Source organism: Apus apus, chromosome 2 (genome assembly GCF_020740795.1).
Source record: "Apus apus isolate bApuApu2 chromosome 2, bApuApu2.pri.cur, whole genome shotgun sequence".
Classification (NCBI taxonomy): domain Eukaryota; kingdom Metazoa; phylum Chordata; class Aves; order Apodiformes; family Apodidae; genus Apus; species Apus apus.
In genome coordinates this window covers 39699427-39720719 of record NC_067283.1, presented here as the reverse complement: position 1 = coordinate 39720719, position 21293 = coordinate 39699427, and the positions used below count along the sequence as shown (strand labels likewise).

Here is a 21293-nt window from a genome sequence, read left to right as displayed (position 1 = left end):
TTCTCTTCCAAGAAATATATATATATCTTTTTTTATTATTATTTAAATTCACAGGCTGGGCTGGAGCACTGTTTGGTATAAAAAAATACCCTGATGCTTATATGTGTTCACAGTGTCAGTTCAGATGAGAGCGAAGCGTGCTGTGCTCACTCTTACATAACTTTGCAAAAAGTGTCGATTCAGGGAAATTCTGCTGCTGTGAGAGAACGGGAACATTGGGAATGTTCTCTCTCCCGTAACGGAAACGTGGCTTTTGGTGACTAGCACATTTGAAAAATAGTGGATTGTGTGTGTTTTCTCATTGCCAGAGCCCACCCTGAACATCATGATGCTGTTCAGGGCAGCAGGTCCTGCTGTTTGCGGCAGCCCTGGGAGGACAGATGTGGCCCCAGTAGCAGCAGGTTGGTACAGCACATGTGTTGCTGCTACCAGAAGGAATTTGCAGCCGGACAGTGTTTTGGTTTGAGTAACCTTTAGAAGACTGCTTCTGAAAAATTGCCAAGTTGGCCAAACTGATCAACTCCCATTAGTGGGACAGACAGCTGTTCATCGGGCTAAATCTGCTTTACTTGGCTGTATGACTTGTCTCACCAAACGAAGTGAGCTCCTAGGACTGTGGAGGAGGACTGGACTCCTGCCTGTGGAGAAGAGGGGCAGGTCGGTCAGTGTGCACTGTGTCAGAAATTCTGATCCTTTTTTGGCATTACAGAAATTATCTTTCCTTCTGAACGTTGTGGAAGGGTAGGTTATTAGTCTGATTCTTCTACCTTTGTCATTTCATAGCCCCTCTATTTCAGCTCAGAGGGATCCTGTTTACTAAAAAGTGTTTCAGATTACTGTAGCCTGCTACTTACACTAGCCAAAGCCTTTCCTCCCCCAAAATGTATACTGCTCTGTAAGTGTGTGAAATATGTGCTCTGATGTCTCATTGCAAATGTACAGCTAGTTACAGACATATGGATAACAAGGTAAATGAAAGGTGGAGAAAGTCGATGTTCACTGAAAATCATTAGCCCTAGTCTCTCTAAGCAAGACATACCAGTTCTCTGTCTTTTTACCCACTTTAAGGGCCTGAGACCCCATAGAAAGCCTATCTAGAAGCTGCTACAGGTCTAAACAGTGTTAGCTAGATTTTCTTCTAGGTCATTCTCATTCAGCAGCATCCTCGTTGAGAGCTTTGTTTCTGTTGTTTCAGTTTCCTTGTCCATGGCTTTAATCCAGCGCCCTTTCTCTAATCACATCCTATATACACTTGTTCTTTGAGCCCCACAGCTCTTCCTCTTTCCAAGTTTTGGGTCTTGGTTGTTTGCACTGTTGTGCAGAACACTGTGAATGATTTAATTTTGTCAATTGAGATAAAATGTAAAAATGTACACCACAGCACAAAATGTTCTCTAATCACTTATTTGACAAGGGCTGTTTAATTATTCAGCATAGCTGGTAAAAGTAATGAAGCCCTAGTAACATAAGACTTAGCACTCCCCTATTAATTTTTACCTGAAAGGTGGGAAAAGACTGCATGCTTTTTGTGTGCAAACTGAGAGCATGCAAACTAATGAGATTCAGCTGAGAATACGTAGAAGGGGCTGGAACCTTTCAGTGCTTCTTAATAGTTTTGCTAATAGGTGGTAAATCCAAGAGCATCCCACAGTTAGACAAGATCCTGCCTGTGTTGGCAAACCCTAAGGTAGTGTCTGATGCTTTGCCAAAACAAAACAGAGTTTTCTTGGCCCAGGTGTATTTTTATTGAATGTGTAACTTAGTAAGAGGAAAAGCCCTAAGTCACAGCCTTTCTGAAGAAGTAGCATTCAAAATAATTTTCCATAGCATGATGGATTTCATGTTGCTACAAAATAAATATTTAATCAGCACTAATATTTTGGTTCCCTTAGGCAGTGAGAGATGTAGAAGTTCTAAGTTTTTACTCAAGTAAGTGCAAATGCAATCTAGCAGGAAGTTCAAAGTAAAATGCATGTATATCCTAGAGGTTTTTTTAAAATGTTTTTTTAGGTGCAGCCAGCCAGGATTGATGGCTAATTTTATTCCTGACAGAGAACAGTTTCTCTCTAAATTAAAAAGGCCCCCTCCCCAAATAAAAGAATGCAAAAGGACACATGTAAGCTGCAAGCTAGCATGCCTGTTTGATTGGTTTGAGTTGTATAGTTAACTAGATAAATTAAAATTATATTAAAAATAATAATAATACAGCCTTAAATGCTTTGCTTTTTAGTTGCAAACCATGCCAGCCCAGCTCAGTGAAGGAGACAGTCAAGTGACTCTCCAGAGTCGCACTTACTGGTTAGTTTCTTATTCCTTGATCTTATATGATATACTGGGCTCTTTATTCAGAGGCTTCACTTGTGTAGTATAAAAGGTTACTGTGTGCAGGGAATATTTCTTATCTGAGCTACTCCGTGAAGAGCAGCAGCAGAGTTTGGCCCTTGGAGGGCATGAGATCTCTGTGGGCTCTGGGTACCACTGGAGTTGGGGTGCAGCTGGGGGCTCAGGCACTCCTTAGCAGGCCGCAAGATGGGAGATAAGGACTCAAATTTCTTGCTTCTCCTCTATTTTCACTTGGGATGATTCTCTTTGCAGAGGGACCAAGGACTAAATTGAGTCTGCTGTATTTTTCCTTCAAATGTGAACTGCTGAGACTCCTGCTGTTTTCCTTTTCTACTCAAGATTCAGTAAGAGCTCTTCCCCAGTACCATGATGGACAGACCTGTTTTTCTAATGAATCAGTCTTGAGACAGTTGTCATGCTTGCATTTAAGAAAACTTTGAGGACACATCTGCTCATTAATGCTCTCCCTTTTGATCTGTTAGAAACTCGTTCTCATCCTTCTAGCCATCAGCATCTTTCATTCCTCTCACAACTTAAATTGAAAACCAATAATCCCTTTGATTTAATAATCACAGGGAAAAAAAAAAAAAAGCAGAGGTAAAGGTAAAATAACAGCTCAGGGAGGGAAATTGTACATTCTGAACTTAGACTTGAAGTGCATATGCACCTCACAAGAAAGTATGTTTCCATAAAGGTCACCCAGAGACCAAGGCAAATGTTCTCTGCCACATCTGACTGTTACCGTCAAAATACTGTTTTTTTGCTGACTGTGAGGATGTCAGGTTAAAACTCGTCTTAGTCCTGTAGGTATAGTAGATCTGTAGTACTGAGAGAGAATCCTATTGAGCAGTTATGACACGTTCCGACATTTCCGACTTCCTTAAAATTAACATGTTTAACTGTACACACCATTAGTCTCACCCCCGATTGGGGTTGATGCAGAGAGCCTTTCTTCTTACAGTTACAAAGTGGGTTTGTAAAACGTACAGACATACAGGGTAGCAAAAAATTTCAGTGTCAAGCCACTTCAAAATACACTGACAGTACTAACTCATCAGGATTTCCTGGTAAGTAGCTACAATGCAGATGTTCACTAGCTCTGAATTTCTTGAGATAAAGGAATTTGTATTTTTGCTGACCAGAATTCCATTTCTGAAAGTCAGCTGATTGGAAATTACTGGGATTCATGGGAAGAGCTCTGGCTAGGCTGGCAGCAAATGTTAAGTGGAAATGACAGGGAGTACTCACTTCTCTCAGCAGCCTGTCCTCAGTGGGGAAATGGCAAGCTGACCCCAGTGAGCTCCCGTTCTGCGTGGGTGGATGTGATGTTCTGTATTTCCAAAGGTTGTCTAAAGATAAAGCTTTCACATACAGGAAGAGGTAGAGGCTAAACACAAGACTGCTGTAAAATACATAATTCTGTTTAAATTGTATTTTTCCCTGCTTCCTGGAAATAAAACAGAATCTGCAGCGATTTCTTGTTCTTACAGAATCCTAAAAACTGGTTGATTCATGTAGTATTGCACTCACTGTATCAAAACCTTTTAGATCCTCTTAACTATTTCTGCCTTCCTTAGAATGCCAGTACAGTTTGTTCCAGCTTATTCTTAAATTAAATGGAAATTACACAAATAAGAGTTATCTGTAGCTACAGAATGATTTTACACTCATTCTTATGTAGTGAGCTAGAGCTGCACAGCTGACCAGAAAACAGTCCTTAACTGCTATTCACAATTCCAGCTTGTTTTTCACTTCAGCAGCTTTGCAAACTTCCCTCTAGTCTTTATGCATCATTTTATGTGGTTTAACTGAAATTCTGAGAAAAGAAAGGAAAATTAACCATGGACGTGAAGAAATGTGCAAAGACAGATGAAGAGAGAGGTTTCATGAAGGAGAGGCGCATGGAGAAAGCGCTACTGCAAGGACGATTTGATCAAAATGCTTGGGATAGTAAAGTGGCATATAGGAAAAATCAGATTAACTGAGAAAGAACGCATGTCAGGAGAGATGTGGTTTGTTGGACTGGACAGAATGTGGTATAATTTTTCAAAGAAAGTGTCCTTATTCTTTGGGAAATGAAAAGTGGATTGAATAAGCCACAGGAAAATACTGCTGCAAAATGTGCCCTGCTAGAGGTGAGCATTCTCTGAGAAAAAAGCCTTTCCTACCTCCACATTCTGACTTGCTTGAGACAGCTCTGTGCATCTGGTTGAGACTTGGGATAAATCTGTAAGGTATGTTTTCTCTCCTCACTCTCTTTTCCCCTAGATGTTATTATACTGCAGCTTGGCTCTGTCCACATAGGCTGGAGCAGACCGTGTTGTAACTTGCTTTAGCCGCTGCTGAATTTAACAGCTTTTGGCTTTGTAAGCTGTGTCGTAGGAGAACTCTTGCTCATCTGTTCCCTGAGCCAAAGGAAAACTCCTCCAGTAGCTTTGCACAGTGTTTTCTCTGGCTGCAATGCATAGTTACCAATTGCTAGGTGAAGATACACTATCCTTAATCATCTTTTATTTTTGTATTTTTGGTTTGTCCAGCTGACATATTCTAAGACATCCACATTGACTGGAATGGTGAAAGAGTCAATGATTTATTCTTTTCTTTTCTTTTCTCTGTAGCCCATGTAATTAAATTCTTCCACTGGTGGGAAAAATGCTTTTTGTTGATGTAAATGTGCAGCAAGTAGCTGAATACTGAACCAGTCAGTCCCATTTCCCTGCTAAGCGTATTTCTTAGAATATTTTTCATAACAAAAGGATTTATCTTTGGAATCTTGTTCCGAAATTTCTTTACACAGGTTTCTTAGCCCCTCATGATTGGCTCTTAGGAAATCTGATGCTATTGGCGTTTAATCCAAAATATGTCTAATGGGAGGCTCTTAAATAAGATCGCCATAAACATTGGGATTCTATTTTGCAAATACAAATCACTAGCAGATATTTGCATATTTATTTGTAGAATTCCAACTTCCACTTCAGGTTAGATGAGACATAAGTAATTATGCAGCACCTCTGGCAAAGTGTTAGTCTAAAAAGTAGGTCAAAGCAACACTGGGAATTCAGAGGAAGATTTCTAAAGTTTTAGAAGGAGCTGTGAGAGACTTGCATTTTATCTCCATAAATTTAATATCAAGTATGGAATTACTAACGTACAATTTTACTGTGATACATCTTTTTGTTTTGCTGTAAAGTATCTTTATAAAAAGTATTTGTGGCAGCACTGGTTGGAGGCAGGGACTTAGCCTTCATCTGCATTGTTGAGGGAAAAAATATCCCTAATTTAAAGCCAGATAAAAGATCCCTGTTTTTTTGCCAGGGTCTGTGGAGCAGTCTCCACATTGTATGTTGTAACAGAGACCACAGATTTCATGTGATCTGCTACAAAGGTGTTAATAGGTTTTCTGCAACTAGTTAGGGTGAGGCGGGTGCAGTCAGGTGAAGTGTGAGACCTGCTGTACCACCAGCCTGGGTGGTGATGATGCACTGTTGGAGTCTCAGGCTCAGGGATGTTTTCTGGCAAGAAATGTCTAGCATTTTCAGACTTCTTGGCGGTTTTATGATGATTTGGGGAAAAAAAAAACCAACCCCTTCAAACTCTTTTTAACTTATATCCTAACTCAGTTTTAGGCAGAAGTCTGCCAAGGCCAGTCGGGCAGCAGGTACAAGAGCATGCCTTGGTGACCTAGCAGAGGAAGTATCTGTTTGGATGTATTCTTGGCCTGTTTCGTTTTAGGAAAATCACTGCAGAAATTAGGAGAGAAAATTAATGTAATTAATTATAATTAGTATAGTGTTTATAGTGGATATGTGTTCCAAAAATTTAACAACAGTGAAGGATATTTCATAGCTTTCAGGAACTGTAGATTTACAGGAGCAATTACATTATTTAGACCAACCTTGAATATCTTTTGAACTTGGCATACACTGTCCAGTTGTGTCTTTGAAAATCCTTCCAGTTATTGACAATTAAATTTGATGCCTGGGTGCTTGTTTACAGAAAGCAATTGGCGTACTCTTTTCTGTTTGTCTCTCGGGATGCCTTATTTACTTAGCACCCTAGCTGGATTTTAAGTTCTGGAGATAAACCAAAACATGAAGAGCACAAGACTTTTCCTGCAGTTCATTGCTTGTCCTTTCTTGCACATGTGGATGTACAGGAAAGCCTTGCACTGAAAGTGAAACTGATAAACTCCCAATTCTCAAAACAAAGCACTGTTTTTGTTATATAATAAAGAAAGTTCAGATGGCACTCTGCTTTGGACTCTCTTTTTACACATTGACATGTCCTTTGAAGATCTGTCATTATTTGTCCTATAAAATCTGTGTTGTTTCAAGGGAAAAAAAACACAAACAAACAAACTATAAAATGCAGCTTAAATTGCAGATCCAACCTCTTAATGTGGTTTCACACTTTGATGGGAATAATCAAGGGTTGGAGTCTGTACTTTGATTTGCAAAAATATATCCTTGTTGAATCCTGAAATTATATTTTCTTTTTAGCCATATGCTTCTGCAGCCAATTCCAGTCTTGCAGAGAACTCCAGTAATTATGTTCTGTATCTGAGGTTCATGTAAACTTTTTTTACCTCTGTTTCACAAGCATGGCGAGTTATCCCTTAGTACCTAGCCTCTTAGTAATTAAGATTACTCAAACTGGACTTATTGATCTCTGACATGAAATTCCTGCCACTACTTCATTAATTTTCTTGTATTTAGGTAGGCGTCCAGTTTTCTTTAAGTTGTAGTACAGTAATTGTAATTACTCTCCCTTATTTTCTTATCACTGATGTTCGTGGGACGTATTTACAGTTATCAGTGGGTGAAACTTCTTGTAGCTGAAAGGTATGAAAGAAGTTTTCTGCCACTGGTCACAACTGAAACATTTAAGCTTAATTGAGGCTGGGCAGATAACTGCCTTTCAGATGCAGCTAGAAATTTTGAAAGCCAGTGGCCAGAGAGCGCTAGCATTTAGTGAATATTTAGAGTCTGGATGGGTTTTGTCAGGGCTGTTTATTTTTCCTTGAAGGCAGAGACAGGGAAGGATTTGCAATGGTGCAGCACTGAATGAAGGATTGTAGAGAAGACTCTAAAACTGGATGCAGGAACAGAAGGAGATTTACTTTCTTCATTGTTACCTAATAGGATCTATTTTTACATAGAAATGCCACCTGACAGAAGTAATGCGAGAGAATACCCAGGCAGTTTAGGTGCAGCTAGAGGCAGGGAGCTGATGAGATGGGAGAAGTGGAGAAGCAGTTGAGGTGATCTGAATGCCCAGCTGTATATGGAGTTAGTAGTTTTTATAGTAGAAAGAGGGAGAGACATCTTTGAGGAAGCTGGCCAGAGATGCATGTGGCTCTAATCATGGTGTTGAGACTGGCTCTAATTGGTAGTAGAGAAATCAAGTGAAATACTGATTTGTTATGATGAAGAACTCGGGGGATAAAGGGAGAAACAGATGACAACAAGGAAGAGTGGTACCAGAAGAAAGAAAAATGTAGATAACTAGAGACTTCTGGCTGAGGAAGAAGAAGGATGTGACTAAAGAACTGGGGAGAAAAAACAGAAGATAGTTGTGCTGCAACAGCAGAAAAAAAAGGGGGAAAAAACCCAAACTAAACAAACCATGAAGATCTGGGGTTCTTAGCGATATGAGAAGGAGGCAGATGTGTGTCTGGAGGCTCCTTTAAGTGGAAAGACAGATCCGTTGGCACAGCTTAGCTAGGGAAAAGAGTGGTGTTTTGTTTTCCAGGAGCAAAGAAACGCCATATGGGCATAGAGCTGAAAAATCTGAATCTTGAGACAAAGATCTCAGCATGTCTGTTGGAACAAAACGAAGATTAGTAGGTTAAGCCAGAGAAAAGCTCTCCTAAAAGCTGCAGGTAATGTGGTATCAGTAAAATTATTTTGGTCTCTGAGAAGAAAGGTGAGAAAATGATAAGCTGATGAAGATCCACAAGTAACTACAAAGAACTCAAGGTCATGCAGGTATGCAGAGGTCTTCATGCAATGGCCATGTCTCTACTAGTAAATTAAATAGTGCAGGGAAGTATTCCCAGCCCCTGGAAATCAGTTGTCTTTACTGTTAACTGCCCTTGACGTAGTTATGGGAACTCACCTGAAGTATTCCCAGATAATGTTTGAAAGTTATCTGGGTTTTTTCCAGTGGGCAGTTTGGAAGAAGCCACCTTGCTTGGAAGGTGAGGGATCTTAATAGCATGGCACCTTTCTGTGCCAGTTGGCCTCAACAGTCTTTGAGCACGTTTATTTTACTTGTAGAAATATGGCTGTAAATGGCTCAGTAGGTGCAATCCCTTGGAAGTTTAGGACATTGACTGTCTTGGGTGGAAGCTGTGACAGGCAGTGAATATTTCTTCTTAAAAAAGGTTACTGTACTGGCATCTTGATGTGCTCTTTCATATTTTGTTTTGATGTAGCATGAGAACATTATGGAAGACTTGGTTAGACAAAATATGCTTGGATGAAGTATGCATTTCGTTGTTTCAGTTTAAATTTAATACGAACAGAAGCAAACATAGGACCATAAGTAATGCTCTTTCTCACAGAAGAAGAGGCTGCAAAATTAAGGAAACAAAGTAATGGGGTTGGTAGGTAGTTAAGTCGGCTGGACTAAAAAGCCTAGACATTTACAAGTGGAGAAAATATTTTTAAAAGTACTCGAAACTTCTGTCAAAACAAGGCAAATCTCCAGACCTAAATGGGGAAGTAATGTGGCCACTGGAAAGATAAATATGTCTCTAGAATGGAATAGGAGCAATGTGAAGGTGATGGAGGCACAGAAATTTTATAGTAATTGAATAAAAACGTGCAAAATGAAATTTCATGTGTTGCACTGTATATAATTCTGGACTCTGAATTCAAGAATGATTCAAACTAGGATAGGTACAGAAAGAGAAGCTTTTGAGAACCTATAGCTTTGCAGAATAGGCTAGCAGAGTAAAGCCTGAGACATGATAAGATAGTTCTGAATAAATACATAAGGAAAAGGAGTGCTAGAGAGGAGAGCTAGCTAATTGAGCTGAACAGTGTTGACACATGAGCAAAGGTAATAAGAGATTGCAGTTTTAGAAAGCAGTCAGTGGACTCTGAAACTAAGCTAGATCATCCAGGTGACTAAAGAAGCAGCACGCATCTTGAACTTGCATTTTCTAATCCGGTTCATGAATGTGATCTGATCTTAACTAGATGTGCAGTTGGTGTTTTCAGAGGGACTAAGGAGATGCACAAGAGGAGTTGCACTTCCCTCTCAAATGCCGTAGCTTCTGAAGAGCCAAGTGCAACATTTTTTGAAAGGACTGTGTAGGCTATTTCAGTGGTTCTCTTCCAGTTTATCACCAGTCTTTCACCAGTCATCCTGCTCTCACATATCCTTTCCTCTCCAGTTCTGCTCTTCAGATTTGCTGTGTCTGGAGTTGCCGTTGTATAGGTTCTTCATGGCCCTGCTGTTACAGGTGCTGTGCTGGAGCCCTGAATGACATCAGGCTCTTTGGGAAAACAAGACCACACAGAAAGTTCATATAAAAGAGCTTATCTCAGGGCAAGTAGGTTGTGTCAGACCGTGACAGACTGTTGCATTATTTTTTTTCACGCTGTGCTGTGTTGCTTGAGCAGGATTTAGTGGAGAGTGTTCAAAGCATGTTATCAATGTAATGTTGGAAAATGTTTTGTTTATGTGTGGCTGAACTTGAATGTGAGGTGATAATAATAACCCCAAATTGTGGCAGAATTTCATTTTAATGTTTGTTTGGGTTTTTTTTATTCCTGTTGGCCTTACATGTTTCTATAAATACTGTGTAGCTGAATGAATACCAGACTGATGACTCTGAAAGCCTGCCTGTCAGTGTCTCAAAGGGAAACCTTTCAAATATAAATAGCCTTCAAAGTATAAATAGCGTGTATTTATCACTGACCACTTTCTTTTTTCCTTTCGTAGCATCTCCTACTTTATTTTTAGTGATGCTTACTTAAAATAGTTTCCCTGCTTTCCTCTTGGCAAATGAAAGTGCAGTCTGGAATCCAAGTGCGTTCTTAGCCAGATGGTGAGGAAAGTGTTCCTCACTTGAGCGGTGTGAGCTTGAAGTCTTGTCTGTCCAGGCCTTCTTTACCAAAGTGTTAGTGTAAAATGAAACACATTTCATCCCAGCTTTGTTTGGTTGATTTCATGTACATATTTTTGAGTTGGTTTCAAAATGTGATTCCAGCATCATTCAGGACTTCCAGTTCTTCATACCTTGATGTTATTCCATGTCCCCCTCATAATTTTTTAGCTCTCGTTTTAGCTAGCTTCCTAGAGTCAGTGTTCTTCATTAATGTCACTGTGTTGGCAGCCACAAGATTTCTTTTAATATTTAATATTTAATATTTAATATGTTTTGTTTTGTTTTGTTTTAATTTTAATTTCACAAATTCTAGAATGTGCATGTGCTGGTGATCACCTCAACTGTACACAAAGTAATGTGAACATGTTAAAAGTTTTGATGGCCTCTTGACTTCATTGTAACCACAGCCACTTAACCATTTGTGCTGTTCCATCTTTTTCCTACCTTCCTTTTAAAGTAGGGTTAAATCTGGCATGAGACACACTGCTGTCTGATAGGATTTGTGGGCCAAAGCTGATACTACCTGCTTGAAGAAACTGCAAATGCCTCCCCTTGGTTCTTTTCTCCTAAACTATCTCACAAAAGGAAAGGTGAGTCAGTCGCAGCAAGGACCATCTGGTTGTCTATACATTGCTTTATCCGTTTCTGCCTCAAAATGACAGGGCAAGATTAAGTCGTTACATGGGAGCTTCACACAGGAGTGATGCTTACCAAACAGTAGTGCAAGTAGCTACATCCCAGTAGCTGGAAGGGAGGATCCATGCTAGAGGATTCCTGGGAAAGGATTCTTATAAGGGCATGGGGTCTTGGAGCACAGAGGGGCTGTTGCCTGCTGCTTGTAGCTCTGCTGCATGGTCTCACAGCACAGGTACTGAAAGCCAGCCTGATGGGCATTAGACTAAGTGCAGGGTTACCCAGATTCCCTACTGGGGAGCTTTGAAGTTGTCACTGGGGTCTAAGGTTCCTGTGGGAGCATCTGCTGTGCCCCATGGCTGCTTGGGAACTGTAACTGGGCAGTATAAACATGCAGTTATTTAAGGCAAATAATGTCACTGTTGGTTTCTTGTATCTTTGACTGCATGCTTTGGTCTCAGCCTGAAATGCTGTGGGATGAAAGGGGAAGGAAGCAAGATGGAAAGTCTTATGGCAGAGAGGTGGGAAGTCTTATGGCAGAGAGGTAGGAAGTAAGTGGACTGTTCTGTGTCCACCTCAATGGCAGCAACAGGCTCCCTGGCCCTTCAGTGGCAACGGTGGATCCCTCTTGTACCAAGAAAAATGCTTTCTCCTGTGTCACCTTGCCCCAGAGGCCAGAAGGTGTGTCTGTACGAGTGGGTGAGCAGGACCCAGGGTGCATGTCAGCCACACCAAGAACTTCCCTTCCGTTTCTTGCAGTGTTGGTGGAGTCCCAAGAGCAGTGATCTGGGAGCTAAAAGTCATTGGGCTGAAGGATGACACTCCTGTCTCTGCCCAAGCCTTTACTAATGTAGTCAGCCCCATGAGACCACTTGTACCTTGAAGTTTTTGCAGGTGTGGAGAGACAAAGAAAGGAGCAGAAATGTGTTCTTCATCTGCTTTTGAGAGTTGCAGGAGTTATTGCCTTTAGTCACTGAGAAAATCCCTGAAATGGCCAGCTGCTGCTCATAGACTAAAGCTGTTTCCCTGCCCTCCTCAGGGAGGAATATTTTTCTGGCCAATAGACCATCATGGAGATGCCTCAGCTTCACACCCGAACAGATTTCTAGTGCATCCAGGCAATGACAGGTAAAATGGTCTGTCTTCATGTGTCTCCCAGACTTTGGAGAATTGTTGAATCACTTAATCATCGATCTTTATATTTATGCTTCAAGGCGTGCCAGCGTCTGCAAGCTTTTTGTTAGTTTTAAATGCAATTTGTGTAGTTTTATGTTTATACAGTGCCTTGGGATGCTTTCTGTAGAAGGCTCTTAAAATAGGTGTAACTTAATGTGCTGTTCAGACTTCTCATTAATCTGCTTGTCTTCACTCTTACCCAGAGGTAAAATACAAAGCCTACAGAGTCAGGAGTTTAGAATAAAATGATAGAAAATGAGACTCTGAAATAAAGTCATTTAGCACTGAGGACTTAGACCAGTGGTGGAGGAAACAGAACAAGATGTTCAGAAAGTCCAAGCCCTTTGGCATGAGTTAAGGAGCTTGGAAAGTACGCAGGGCTACAGTGAATTTGTGAAACAATGTTTGTCTTCCTAAACTGAATGCTGGAAAGCATCCATTTCACACTTTGCCTTTGCCAGCGCCCTGATATCTATTGTAGCACTCATCTTCTGGCCTCATTATTTCCAGAGAAATATTTGACTTTGTGTTTAGAAGTTGTTTGTGCTTCCTGCCTTCTTGCAGTGCGAACATGATTGTGTTGTGGCTATGGGACTAAACCTTGGAGTCTCAGTCTTTAGTCCTGCTCTATCGCCCTGTTGGTTTGGATATTTGTATTTTAACTGCAGTAATGGGCTTGAAAAACTCCACTTCCACTTTGCTTCACCATTGCTGTGTCTGCATTGGTAAATTAATCAGGGCCAGGACTTGCATCTTATGCCTGTCCATATTGTTTAATTTCTAGCACATTCCAAGACATGGTTCTGGCCCTGCCAACTAGCACACTCCCAGATGACACCTGTGGCAGCATGGCGTGGGAGAGGGACTGTTCTCAGCAGGCATTACTGAAAAGGTAATTGTGTTTTGCAGGGAAAAAGAGTGTAGAGATGGAAATTTGAGCTGGCTGTGCCATTTCCCCCTGAGCCTCTGGATCCTGGTGCATTTTATACACTAGACCAGTCTCTTTTGGGTTTAGTGTTTGAGGAGGATGCTAAAATACAAGCTCTTGCTTCATAACTGCCTCACTAGTGCTGTTATCTGCAACAATATCAAGCCACCTCCTCCTTCTTCCCGTGGGCCATCTGCTCAGGCTTACAGCACGACTTCTGTAGCACTAGGATCTTTTATGTTTGAGAAGAAGTCAGATTGGGGGCACGACTCAAGTTTTATATAAGCTAGCAACGCAACAAAACCAAACCCTGTGAGCTGAAGTGAGGTTTCCATAGAGTGGTCTTCTGTTGAGCAGCTCATTTGCAAGCAGAGGTACAACAGTATCTGATAAAGCCAGTGTCACAGGCCCACAACAGCAAGCTAATAAATAATTACTGTTCTGGTATGTATATATTTATCACACTGAGCTGTGGTAATTGCACACACAAATCATACATTTGCTTGCACACATGGATTTTCTTCAACCTTCACACCTATAGTTCACTCCTCAGGCTTTGTTTGTAACACTTTACATGAAAATAGGTAGTGTTTACTTGAGTCTGTGAGACTTGTACTTTGTAAAGCCCTCTGTGGTTCTCTGCTGGAATAGATAATTGAATTCCTAAGCACTGCTGATGCTTTGGTTGGATGTGTTGTTCCAAAAATTGTTTGTAAAAGATACACCTATATATGCAATATTTATTATCCCTGATTTATAACCTTTATAATCTTTGGTTGCTCTCTTTCTGATTTTGTTTTCTGTTGCCTGAGTTTTTAGTTGCAAATGGAGATATTATTAAAAGTTGTGTTCCTCACTCACCACTGAAAGTATTTTCGTATTTAGGTAGCTCATGGTGTACTAGTAGGATGTCCAGCACGTGTAGCTGTAGGCTGCTCAGACTTGGTTTCTTGTCTTGAGAATGACAGGATTGGCTGCACAGTGGATATGTATTAGCATCAAAATTTAAGCTGCTGAGCCAGTTCTTGGTGCCTCTGGAGCAGCAAAGGAGGAGACCACCGCTGAGTCAATGGACTAATTGATGTAGCTTTTCTGCATGATGATGCTTTCTGTACGGTGCTGTTATCATGGGGATTCGAAACACTGACCCAGAAGGATTTTGGTGTGTCTGTGCTAGGTGAAATGATGTTTCTACAAGATGGTTTGGTGGGCAGTTTTTTCTTTTTGAGCCTAGTGAGGGCCATGACAGTAAGGATTGTGCAAGAAATAGTTACAAAAAAGAAAGGCAGAGAGAGGTGCAGAGCCTCCTATGTAAACTGTTTACAGTTGTTGCCAGTCTTTACACTGATCTTAGTATTTATTAGCTGAGGAGACTGAAAAGTCAATCTGGAAGAGATTGTGCTGACTACAAGTTTTTGTAGCCTGTGGTGGTGGTGCCAGCTGCAAAATAGGCAAATCCTGGTCTAGTAGAAGGGCATGATGGGGCAGCTCCAAGACCAACTGCTGCCTCAGAGACATTTTGGAGGCTTTGGCTGGGAGCCATGAAATGCATCTTCCAGGGGAAGATTGCATTGCAAACAGACCTTGCCCTTCCCTATCAGAGAATTCCTTTGGCAGCAGGCTGGCACCAGAACACCTAAAAATATGTATGATAAAGCTGCAATGATTTTTCCCCTCTGAGATGGGGATGGAGTTTGCATTGTGTTCATTGATTCATATCTCACATGTGACTCTTTCAAAAGGTCTCATTATAGCAGCCACTCATTAGTGGTGGCATTGTACCTGGCTGAAGGCCAGATAAAACATGTTTCTCCATTTCTTACTCTTACATGGCCTAAACCAAACACTAACAACTCCCCATTGACTTAAGTGGCTGTTGGCTAGATCAAGCCACTCTGTTGTAGAAAACAGAGGACTGGAGGAGCAGCTTCTATTTTTCCTTGGAGTTAAGCTTCCTTAAAGATTAGAAGGAGAAAAACTGAAGTGTCCTCTGCGCCCCAACCCAAAGGAATACCTTTGAAATAGGATACATGTTTATATGTGTGAAAAGATTGGCATTAGACGTAACTTAGAGGTAATAAGCCTTTACGAATGCTTCAGAGCACTTTTTTCTTTTCCCACAGAATTATGGTCCTTAGTAGCTTGGTCAGCTCTGTGTAGGAAATGTCTTTGTGGGAAGGCGTTAATGCACAGGGAGAACAGTCTGCTGAACAAGACAAGCTTTCTGCAGCAAATGAAGAGTTTAAAAAATTTTAAATTATTTTCTCTCTCATCCTTTTACACTTTCTTAAATTGAGTTAATCTTTTGCAGGGAATAATTAATCTTTCTTGTTCATGATATTTGCTTACTTTACGTAGGAAGGGGAAAGTGTTGGGATCACTCAGGAAATAAGTCTCATTAAGAGGCAATCTCTGCTTCAGGCAGAAATTGGACCACAGCAAGTTCAGGTAGACCAGTGCTAATTTGCATGAACTACAGTGACACAAATGGTTGCTGAACTAAGTATGCAGGTCAGTGGGTAGGTTGCTCCATCCCAGACTGGAGCTCATACTGCTGTATGATTTACTGCTTTTAGGACCTGCAGTAGCAAGATTAAAGTCAGTCCTGTTTTGCCTACCTAGCTCCTTCCTGAATGTGGGGGAAAAATACTTGTGAAATCCTGAGCACACAGAAAACAATGAGAGATCCACATTAATCTGGTTGCAGTGATTTTTTTTGGCTTTTCTACATTTCCCTGTGGAACAAATTGCTGTGTTGCCTCAGCTTCATTAGTGTTGCTCTGACATCAGTTACTCAGTCCCTACCCTTGCAAAAGTGCCAGAAATCACAGATGTGGAATTCTCGGACACTGGGATTTTTCACTGTGTTCATGACAAAAAGGCAGTTTGCCTCAGAGATCAGAGGCATCTTTGAATTTGAAAACCTCTTTAAGCATATGCCGGTTTTATAAAGGCAATTGCTCATTCACAAGAGCACAGACAAGTGCAAGTACCCTCAGCTGGAGCCCCTGTCCCTCTGCTGCAGTGTGGTCTTGCTCCTGTTTAGAATCAATGGGGTTGTTTGAGCCACTGTATTTCATTATCCAGCAGTTTCATCAGCTGCTGAATGTCATTTGTTTTCTGGAGTTTGCTTCCTTAAAAATATTGTTGCCATCAGTAGGAAAACAACTGAAATACCAAGTGTTGGACTTGGGGTTTTTTTTAGGTACCATATGGTTCTGTAACAAGTAAAAGGTGTAGATGATTTATTAATTTGCAACAGCTGGAAAGGTAGGGGAACAGCCATGAGCTGAAAATAAAATTTACAGCACAGTTCTGTGTATCTTTTTGGGGAATCATTCCCATACAACCCAGCAATGGCACAGAGATTTCAGGGATTATGTTCAGATTAAATGTCAACAGGAGCTGAGCCGTGGCAGAACGCCAGGAAGGTCATATGAGGAAAGTCCCAAACTTTTACACTCAAATCAAAATTTGTTCTGCTTAATACCTGTAATATGCTGCAAATGTTAACACAGCTAATGACTGGGGTTAGGAAATCTCATCATAACTTGATTATGTAATTTTAAAAAAAAATTTAGATTTGTGGCTTTTTGCTGCTTTTTGGTATTTAAGACTTTTTCAGCAGTCTTATCTGGGGGCTATGCCTCTACTGTAGAATTTTTTCTTATTAGTGAGAGATAAAAAAACATTAGTCTAAAACTTCTACAACCCTTTAAAATTTTCAAGTTGGAACAATGGAATAAATGGAACAATCACCAACTAATAGTTCCAGAAGGATTATCACTACACAGAAACATCCCTGTTATTTGTAAGATGAAATCGAAGATGCTACAATTACACAGCATTTGTGGAAAAAATACTTTTTTTATTGGGAGAGAATGAAAAATAGATACGAATACATAGTTGGGAATTGTTCTTTCTTTTTTACATCTGTGGTTGGTCTGTGTCATTCCAAAACACCCATGGAATTGTGGAGGAATATGCTGACAGTGCCATACTGCATTGAGAATGTCTTCCTTTAATTTGCTCTCTGTTTACAGTAAATGGGTTTTAACTGGAACAGGACAATCTTACTCTGAGGGATATCTACACATGGAGCTGTATGGCCTTAGCTACGCTACTTGAAATAAACAGTGTTAATCTACTTGCCATCTCTAAAAAAGCTGAAACTATTTTAAAATTGATTTATTAAATCTCTTTAGTACTCTAAAAGTGATCCTACTACCCAATGCAGTCAAAGTATACGATGCTTTTTTATGAACCATTTTATTTGCTCGCTGGCACTAAATCCTGCAGTGGTGTGAGCACACATCCCTGATGCCCTTCGTGGGCAACGGGTTTTACCAGGAGAATTTTCATGAGACATTTTTTGGATGTGACCAAGATTAACTGAATCAAACCACAGCTGTTGGATTTCGTTTGCCAGTGAGCTTCAGTATATGCTGCTTTGCTCAAAAATTGTCTCGTGAACAGGAGCAAAACTTGGAGTCATTAACCAATGCAGCTGATGAGCCTGTGGAGTCAGGACTCCATCTTTTATTTCTAATTATATACACATTCCATGTTTGTAAACCTGATTTTAGGTATACTGTATACACGTAAATACATATCTATATACACATGTATGCATGTATGTGTAAACGTGTATATGTGCATGCTGAAGTTAGTATTCCCCGTCCTCCTCCTGTCTCTCCCCTCCTTGCCTGCTGCAGTGAGGCACAAGGGAGGGGAGAAAACTTTTCTAGCTGACCAAGGCTGACATTGCCATGGGAGGATCTGCAAACTGCTCAGCAGTTTATCAAGATGGAAGTTGGGAGATACCAATTAGAACTGTCAGATTCTGGGGAGTGTCTCAGTGGCAATGGTGGTGTCAAAAATCGACCTGAAAAGCAGCAGGAGCTGTGGCTGGTGGCAGGAGCAGGGCAGGAGGCTGGGTGACCGGGCTGGGTGACTGAGGCAGAGGTGCTGCCGAGTCTTGCAGTGGAAGCAGATGCAGTGGCTTGGTTATTTATGAAGGATACGGTGTGCAACACTCAACATGTCAACACTTCTTTAAACTGCAGCTGTGAGAATGAATCTGCACAGTTTAGAAGTCAGTCCTTTAAACAGTATAAATGAATAAAGGTAAATTAATCAGTTATTTTAATAAAGTTGAACACCTTAAATTGTACAACTTACTGTTCAGAATGATGAAATTTATAGGAATTTTCCCAATACTAGACCTTTATTTAAACTATAGTCAGTGGAATTTTACTGTCTACAGCCCCAGACACACAGCAGTAAACCAAACCCATACTTCCTTATTTGTTTTAAGCTAATGTGACAACAAATAGTCTGTTAGGATATATTATTTCTTTGTACTACAAAATATGCAAATATTTCAATTAATATACTTTTATCTCTATAAAATTTTAAAAGCATGATACAACATGTTTCTCTGATAAATTGAGTTACATAAAAGCAGCTTCACATCTACATAATGCTTTTACAAAGCAGTCCCCCTATTTCAAGTTAAAGTGTGTGTTCAGTTTGGGAATATGTTCGTAAAGAAACTTCAGTTACCTTATTAAGAAAGACTTGGCTATCCTCTTAAGTTTCAGATTATTTTTTTGTTAAATAATCGTTTTATCACCCTCTGGACTCCTGCCTGCCTGGTGGAGGTTTGTTAGTGAGGGTGTTGTTAAGTTCTGCAGTTAAATTGAGTTGGTTTCTTGTTCATGAAGGATGCAGTTTGACTCCCTTGCACTTTTTTTTCCCCCTTCTGTGACTATTTTCTGTAATTAGATGTTTGTTTTCTAGTATTAATCCTTAGTGGCTTGTCAGTGACACTTTTTCCTTGTAAAGCCTGTAGAACCATCAAAACTGCTGCTAAGAACCTGCGTGCCCAGGTGACCCTTGTGTGTTTTCCGGCCACCCAGCCTGGGTTCCTTGGGGCGCAGGTCAGTGCTAGTTGAGTATTGAATATTTAGGGCTGTGTAAGGTTGCATTGGTTGTATCCTGAATTATTGGAAGTGTTTTATCCTAATGTGAAAAGCAAAATAGCTAGGGAGGGGTGGATATGCCTCCCCCTTTTCCAAAGAAGGAAAAGTTAAACACTTAATGACAGAAGAATTAATTTCCTCTTAACATTTCAGCTCTGACTGTATTGTCTCAAGGGTTTATCTTTATAGAACCATGTAGCATTACTAAGCACTTATTTGCTGGGTGAAATAGCCAGGTGTGCCTTGTGTACAAGTGATTGTAGTCTGAAAAATTGCTTCATATGCTTCATGAGTCAGATCATTCCTGATTGTATTAACAAGGTTATTGGTGGCAGGCTCCTCATTGTGACAATGGTCCTTTGTTTCTAGTCTGTTTTGCATATGTGTTATACTTCCAATTTGCAGATTGCTTCTTTGCTAGAAAACAGCATTGCAGAAGGGAACTGTACACGAAGGTTAGTGCTGCTAAATTCAGAATGTTAGTGCTGGAAATAATCAGAACGGGTCATAGTTGAGTTAAAAGCTTTCATCATGACTCCTTGAGATGGAACTGCTTCCTTTTTTTCCTGAGTTTGTTTTTTTATTTGATTTTGGGTTTTTTTTTAGTGGGTTCTCTTTTGGTTTTTGGTTTGTTTGTTGTTGTTTTCTGTTTTGGTTTGGTTTTTAACTTTGTCTGCTGATTAGAACTGCGTAAATACTGCCAAGAGCATTTTGTTTCATGGCCGTGTAAGAGGTGTTCTCTCTTGATAGTGGCGGTCCTTTATGTTCACAAAATTTTGTTTAAGGAAATGAAGAAAGCCCATAATTTCTTTAGTTTGGATTCAACTTAATTTTAACGTTTTCCTGTGATTGTATTTATTTTATTCATTTCATACATTTCTTTATAAAATTATGCTTGTTTGCATAAAATAACTGCTGTGAGTTCTCCACATTACAAGTTGGTTATCTGTCGTGACAAGGTGCTTGGTGGTGGAGCTGTGACCGGAGTGTTTTAAGCTTAGGTAGTGTCTTCTACTAGCTTATGGCTAGGACTTGTCTCCTGCATAAATGGTTGGTCAGGCTGAAACCATGGTGTGTTGTGCTCCAGACCTTCCTCCAGATGGGAGCATCCCTGTGTCATCTTCCCTTTGCCTTGGGACGCAGAGCTGCTGGAGTGTTCATTCCTGGCCAGGCAGGGTAGGGAGTTGGTACCACCAGAGTCTTCCTTCTCTTGCAGTATCCAACAAAGTTTGCAGGCAGGTCTGGTGGCTGCATGGAGAGGAGGCAACCTCTGCCGTCACTGGAGAGATTATGATTATGCTGATGAGTTAGTGATGATGGTGGTACACAGTATTCCAGCTTCCCTTTGGGAAAATGTAGAGGCCAGCCCAACATTAGGCCAGTGCTTCAGAGGGAATTGCCAAAGCTGTTTGCCGCAGCAGAAGTCTAAAATAACAGTGTTTCCCATAGAGGGTGTCAACAACTTGTAACAAAAACACAGAGCCAGCTTGGTTCCTGAAAAACACATCTGAAACTAAAATAGTTCTTTTCTTGCTTTAGTTCTTCAGTGCCAGATTTGATCCTTGGAGCTCAGAGGTTTCCTGATGTTTTCATTTGAAACTGTACTTCTTCTTGGAGGGTGAACATGCCTGAAAATAAAGCCAGTGCAAGCATTGCAAGAGACTCTGTCCAGTGCTTGGGCATGTGGTTTTTCTTTTTTTTTCCCCAATTAATTGCTTAATTACTACAGGTGAAGGTTAAGTTATCTATGTTAGCTATGCATCTTCAGACCTAGTGTAAATTTGAATTCTGGGTAATTTTATTGCAAGTTAGTTCAATATTTAGACACTCAAATATGAGTGCTAAAAAAGCAGCAGTTAATTGTCTGACAGGAAGAATAAAGCATTTGATTCTTCTGTATTGTGTGGGGCGTTATGACTGGTTTCTTTTGGTTGTGCAACATTCAAATTATACATCAGTAAGGTAACATAATGTTACGCTATCTGTCTGCACTTCTACAAGCAATTATATTATTTTAATAAAAATTTACAGTGATCTGAAAGCCGCCTTGTTATGTATCATACATGCAATAATCATACATGTATGTTTTTGTATAGTGTTTTACAGATCT

At 40.4% G+C, this 21293-nt stretch overlaps 1 protein-coding gene across 8 annotated transcripts in view; it reads left to right on the top strand.

Moving 5' to 3' along the window:
• THRB (thyroid hormone receptor beta) overlaps positions 1-21293 on the top strand; it is a 172680-nt gene that overhangs the window by 47866 nt on the left and 103521 nt on the right. The window contains exon 1 of one of the 8 annotated variants that reach the window (XM_051610039.1): positions 13144-13163. The exons of the other annotated variants lie outside the window; for them this stretch is intronic. The gene's annotated coding sequence lies outside the window, so the exon portion shown is untranslated. Of the gene's footprint in view, positions 1-13143; positions 13164-21293 lie in introns of those variants that run through there. 8 annotated transcript variants of the gene reach the window in all.